Source organism: Callorhinus ursinus, unplaced genomic scaffold (genome assembly GCF_003265705.2).
Source record: "Callorhinus ursinus isolate GAN/ISIS: 27379988/994484 unplaced genomic scaffold, GSC_fseal_2.0 scaffold107, whole genome shotgun sequence".
NCBI lineage: Eukaryota > Metazoa > Chordata > Mammalia > Carnivora > Otariidae > Callorhinus > Callorhinus ursinus.
Genome location: NW_027397169.1, coordinates 1178641 through 1185431, shown reverse-complemented (window position 1 = coordinate 1185431; position 6791 = coordinate 1178641). Strand labels below are relative to the sequence as shown.

The following is a 6791-nucleotide window of genomic DNA, read 5'->3' as shown; positions in this document are numbered from 1 at the left end:
GTGTGTGTGTGTGTGTGTGTGTTGGCGTATGGTCAATTACAGGTAGGTGAGGAAGCCTCCAAACTGGTGAGTGCTAGAATATAGAGCGATCCTGGACTCTTCTGACTCATTTCTTCTCCAGCTCAGTCTTCCCTGTACTCAGTCTCTCCTCAAAAACGATGCACAGAGAAGGAAGGGTTGGTTCATGGCTTCCTGACAAGCTGGTTACCAGTGAGTCACATATTTTTTTCCCAAATAATTATTCTTTTGACCAAAAGTTGGACTTACCTTTCAGGGCCTGGAGCCCCACAGCCAAACCAGGTCCTCAGGCATTCCAGGATTTCCGGGCATCTGGCGGTGGATAAAGGGTTGTCGGTGTTTATCAACATTTTCTATATTTTCCTAACTTCCTCCAGAGTCACTTTATCCATTACATTATTATCAGTTTTAAAGGAAAGACATGACAGTGTCCTATATTCAAGCAATTGGTGATGGCCACTGGGGAGTATCTCTGACACCTGCCATGTCCCCGGCCTATGCTCAGCCCTGAGATCAAGGGAACTAAGACTGCAGGATCCCACGGTCCCACTGGAGTGGGGACTCACCTACGTGTTAGAGGTACATTTCACCTTGGGAGTGGGCGTCAGTAGGCAGGAGAGGAGCCCTGCAGGCTGAGCCCAGGAGCAGTGGAGAACAGAGCTCAGAACCCTGCCCGTACATCTTGTGCTTGGGGTTCCAACCTATTTCGACTCCTGTCCTCCTGTCAACTTGGTGGGGTGGTCCTTGGCTAAGCCATGATGCTTGTGACGGCTCAGGACTTGGTGACCTTCGAGGATGTGGCTGTGGAGTTCACACGGGAGGAGTGGGCACTGCTGGACCCTTCTCAAAGAACACTGTACAGAGACGTGATGCGGGAGAACTGCAGGAACCTGGCATCGCTGGGTAAGCCCCACCTCAGCCCTGCATTTATTTAATGACTCAGGTAATAAGTCTTTTATTTTTTTAATTCATGTAACATTCACAGAACAGAAAACATCTTTAATGTATAATTCAGTGATTTTTAGTAATGCCACAGTGTTGTGCAACCATCTCTAATTCCAGAGCATTTATTGCACCAAAAATAAACCCTATAATCATTAAGTAGCCACTCCCTTTCCCACCTACTCCAGCCACTGGCTACCATGGATCTACTCTGTCTCTATGGTTTTTACCTGTTCTGGACATTGCATATAAATGGAACCATACAATATGTAGCCTTTTATATCTGACTTCTTTTGCTTAGAATAAAGTTCTCAAGGTTCAGCCATGCTGTAGCATGTGTCGAACTTTATTCCTTTTTCTGGCTGAATGTTATTCCACGGTGTATATATACCGCTTTTTCTGTGCCCACTCCTCAGTCGATGAACATTTGAGTTGTTTCCACCTTTTGGCTACTGTGAAGAGTGCTGTGCTCTGCTATGAACATTCATGTATGTTTTTGCCTGAACATTTGTTTTCAATTCTCTTGTACATTTGCCTAGAAGTGGGATTCCTGGGTCATATGGTCTTTCAATGTTTAACTTTTTGGGGAACCTCCAAACTTTTCTCCATGGTACCTGTGCACCATTTACATTCCCACCAACAGTGTGGGAACACTTGGTTATTTGCATTACCCTAAAGAATAATAAGATGGGTCCTTTTTCCATGTACTTGTTAGCCATTTGTATATCTTCTTTCAGAAAATGTGTATTTGAGTCCTTTGCCCACTTTGAGAGGGCTGGGGTTGTTTGCCTTTTTATTGTTGAGTTGTAAGAATTCTTTATATATTCAGGATGCTGGACCCTTATCAAATAGATGATTTGCAAATATTTTCTCCCATTCTATGGATTGTTTTCTCACTTTCTTGAAGGATAGTTTTGCTGCATATGGAATTAATGGATGACAGGGTTTTTTTCCTTTCAGCACTCTGAATACGTCATCCCACTGCTTTATGGCCTCTGCAATTTCTGATGTAAAATCAGCTGTTAATCTGATTGATGGTGATCCCATATATGTGATGAACTAAAAATTCTCTTGTTGCTTTCAGGATACTCTCTTAGTTTTTAGCTTTCAGCAGTTTGATTATAATGTGTCTCAATTTTGTCTCCTTGAGTTTATCCTCTTCGGTGTTCATTAAGTTTCTTGGATATGTAGATTCATGGCTTTCTTCAGTTTGGGGAATTTTTTGGCCATTTATCTTTTTAAAATATTGTTTCTGCCCCTTTCTCCATCTCCTCTCCTTCAAGAACTCCATTATGCACATGTTGGTTGTTTGATGGTGTCCCACAGGTTTCTTATGCTCTGTTCTTTTTTTTTTCTCTATGCTTTTCAAATTGGGCAATCTCAATTGACCCATCTTCAAGTTCACTGATTCTTTCTTCCACCAGATCAAGTTTGCTAATAAACTTTTCTAGTCAATGTTTCATTTTAATTTATTGTACTTCCCACTCCAAAATTTGTTTGGTTCTGTTTTATAATTTCTTTCACTATTTGTTGAGAATCCATTTTCATGGTTTCCTTTAGCTCTTTGCATGTGCTTAAAATAGTTAAAATCTTGGTCTAGGGGTGCCTGGGTGGCTCAGTCGTTAAGCATCTGCCTTCGGCTCAGGTCATGATCCCAGGGTCCTGGGATCGGGCCCCACATCGGGCTCCCTGCTCACCGGGAAGCCTGCTTCTCCCTCTCCCACTCCCCCTGCTTGTGCTCCTTTTCTCGATGTGTCTCCCTCTGTCAAATAAATAAAATCTTAAAAAAAAAAGAAATCTTGGTCTAGTAAGTCTCTTCCTCAGGGACAGTGTCTCTTAATTTCCTTTTTCTGTAATGGCCGTGCTTTTTTGTTTCTTTGCATGCCTCATAATTTGTTGAAAACTCCAAAATGTTTGGAATGTTAGGATAGTTCTGTAAGTCAGAGATTCCCCTATCCCCAAGGTTTATTGTTGTTGCTTGTTCTAGTTAGTATTGTTTGGTGACATTTTCTGAACTAATTTTGTAATGTCTGTATTTGTCGTGTGTGGCCACTGCAATCTCTATTTTGTTAAGTTAACGATCAGCTAGTGATTTATCAGAGGTTTCCTTAAATGCCTGGAACTCCAAAACTCCCAGTCTTTGCAGATGGTCTCTGTGTATATAGGAGCATGCCTTCAAAACTCAGTTTACAACTGTGCCTTAGCCTTCACTTCCTGCTTGTGTAGAGCCTGAAGGTCAGTCAAAGGTGAAGGCTTAGTGCCTTTTCAGATACTTTCTGGGCATACACCCAACCCTGGGTATGTACATGTTCTACATTCCTAGGACTGTGGGAGCTTTTCAAAGCCCCTTTCCCCCAAAGCATCTTGTTCCCTGCTTTTCCTCTGAGACTTTTTGGCTAGTCTTATGTGTGCTTTAGTGATCTTCCCTTGCCCCAAGCAGCAGTAGCTACATTTAAATGTAGTCAGTACTTGCCCCAGCCCTCCACCCCAATAGCCACTTCAATTCGGGGAGAGTTTAGAGTTAAACGAAATAAAGGCAAGCCCTTTGAGCCAGTCCTTCTGGGAGCCACCAGGAAGGTCAAAACAGACAATCACACTTCTTTGAAAATAAGATTTGTCCTACTTCTACCAGTACTAAGAACACAGATTGTTGTCTTCAAAACGCTTGCTGGGGTGGGACGGAGGATAGGGTGAGGATCAGCTAAAATGTCACAAAGCTTTCTTACAGATTCAGCTGTTTGTCTTGATTAAGCATTTTCCTTGTTGCTGTAAGCTCTTGATCACTTCCCAGAGTTTTAGTAATTTGAACAGTTTTTACCTGTTAATTTGCTATTTTTTTTTTGTGGAGTTTAGACTTTTAGAGTTCCCTACTCCACCATTTTTGCTGACATCACTTCTCAGAAGTCTTTCTTGAGCACCTTTATATTCCTAGGCCTGTGCTAGGAATTGGGAATACAGTGGTGAACAAGACAGATGTGGTCCCTACCATCATGGAGCTTATACTCTAATGCCTGCCCTAGGCACCAAAGATCTAGTCCTGGCCCTGACTTTATACTCTCTGTGCATAGAAGTTTTGGAACTTTTAAATATGTATTTGAGCTTGAGTATTAGCTTCTGGTACTAGTTATTCCCCCAGGCACCCTGGGTATCGACTGAGGATACTTTCATTTTTTTTTTTTCACTATGAAAGAGAGCTACTATATTTATTAGAATTTAGGGATAATTAGCCCATCGTTCCTAAAGCCACACCTGCTTATCTTCAGAAGTAGGGGCTTCAGTTTCATGGTGGGGCTCATTTTCCCCTGTAGAGTTCCCCTACATACTATGTCTTTTCTTTATGTATAGGAAATCAAGTTGATAAACCTGGTCTGGTGTCTGAATTGGAACAAGAAGATAAAGTGATTACAGAGGAAATCAGAATTCTCCCAGGCAACTGTCCAGGTGAGCACCAGGTAGATTGTGAGTCCTTGTGAGGAATATGTCTGGCCTGTGGCTTGGGAGTTTGGAGTATTACATTAGGAAATGTCACTCAGGGAATTTTGTAAAATGCCCTTTTTTTTCCTGACAAGATCAAAAGCTTTTAGGATACGCCTCCTTGTGTACCTTCTTTGCTTCCTCTTAAATTCTCTGTTCATCACTTCACACTTTACTTCAGCCTTAGAAGAAGAAAAAAGACATGTCTATTTTCCTTCTTAAATGTAAGTTTCATGTGAGCTCCATCCCACTTTACATTCCTGACAATTCCTTCTTCTGTCAGCCTCCATGTCAATCTTCCTAGGGTCTTTTTCTAAAAATACCTAAAATTGGGGCACCTGGGTGGCTCAGTCGGCTAAGCGTCTGCCTTCAGTTCCGGCTTCATATTCTTTCTCGCTATCTCTGTTGCTATCTCTCTCTCTCTCTGAAATAAATACAATCTTTTAGAAATACCTAAAAATGTCATACCTGTGTCCCTTTCATGGCAAACCTCCTGAAAAACACTAATCCTTTAAGGTCTGCCTTCACTAATATGTGCATTTTATTTTTTATTTTCTCCACAAACTTAAACTTCTTTTCAGTTTGTTTCAGATTTGGAGACTCTACTTAAAGCCAAAGGGTTAACTTCTAAGCAGCATGTTTTTAGAAAAGAACAATATGAAGGTGTAAAAATGGTAAGATTTCTAATCTTCCACAGTAGGAATATGCCATAAATTAGAAAAACTACAAAGTTACCAAGAGAGTCATTCTCCCAAGAGAAAGTGGCCTCTGAAGAGATACCATGAAACTATTGTGAATTTTGAGAAAAATGATTTCAGTTATTTCTTCCCTGAGCATCTCCATAATTGTTTCCATAAATGTGACTCAGATATTAAAGATTTCAAACATAAACGTGTTAAGCCTATCAGAAAACTGTTCTCTGTATATGATAAAGACTTGTGGCACCACAACCATCTTTTCTAACTTCTGATCACTCAAACTAGCATAAAGTAGCAAAAATGCCAAATTATAATGTTATACATAACAGAATTCCTGGGAGAGAGAATTCCTACGATAGCATTGAATATTAAAAATACTATAAGTTATAGTTATCATTCGTCTCTTAATCAACAGGAAAGAAATCATCTTGGAGTGAAACTCAATGAATGTAATCAGTGCTTTAAAATCTTCAGCACAAAATCTAACCTCACTCAGCACAAGAGAATTCATACTGGAGAAAAACCCTGTGACTATAATCAGTGTGGCAAATCCTTTAGCAGTAGTTCTTACTTGACTGTTCATAAGAGAATACATAATGGGGAGAAACCCTATGAATGCACTGACTGTGGGAAAGCCTTCAGTAATCCCTCTTTCCTTAGACTGCATGTGAGAATTCACACTGGAGAAAAACCTTACAAATGTAATCAGTGTCTTCATGTCTTCCGTACTAGATGTATCCTCAAAAGGCGCAAGAGAGTTCATACTGGGGAGAATCATTATGAATGTAATCAGTGTGGCAAGGCCTTCAGCACGAGGTCTTCCCTTACTGTGCACAACAGAATTCATACAGGGGAGAAACCTTATGAGTGCCACGATTGTGGGAAAGCCTTTAGGAAGAGCTCCCATCTGACCCAGCACGCGAGAACTCATACTGGGGAAAAACCCTATGAGTGTGATCAGTGCGGAAAATCCTTCAGCAGTAGTTTTTCTCACTGTGCACAAGAGAATACATAATGGAGAGAAACCCTATGAATGTAGTGACTGTGGGAAAGCATCTAATAATCTCTCATCTGTTAAGAAACACGTGAGAACTCACACTGGAGAAAACCCTATGAATGTAATCATTGTGGGAAATCTTTCAGCAGTAACTCTTACCTTTCTGTGCACAAGAGAATTCGTAATAGGTAGATAGGAATGGAGCGACTATGGGAAAGCATTCATTGGTTTCTCATCCCTCCAACATCTTGGGAACTCATGCTGGATGTAGAAATTATCTTTGCATAACAAATTAGCCCCAAAACTTAGTGCTTTAAAGCAACAAACATTTATTATCTCACAATTTATGTAGGTCAGGGGTTCAGAAATGGATTAGCTATGTAATTCTGGTTCTAGTTCCCTCACGAGGTTGCAACCAATATGTCGACAGAACTGAAGTCTTTAGGACTGAAGGGGTCACTTTGAAGATTGATTATTCACATGCCTGACAAACAAGTGCCAGTTGTTGGCATGGGACCTGTGGTTCCTTGCCATGTAGGCCTCTCTGCAGTGATGAGTGTCTTTATAATATGGCAGCAAGTTCTCCCCAAATAATGTGATCCAAAAGAGCCAATGCAGAAGCCATAATGTCTTTTATGACCTAGCCACAGAAGGATATATTC

General features: G+C 40.9%; 1 pseudogene; it reads left to right on the top strand.

Annotated features, from left to right (window-relative positions):
- The window catches only part of LOC112816456 (uncharacterized), a 117207-nt pseudogene extending 110886 nt beyond the window's left edge, over positions 1-6321 (top strand).
- The last annotated feature ends 470 nt before the right edge of the window (positions 6322-6791 follow it).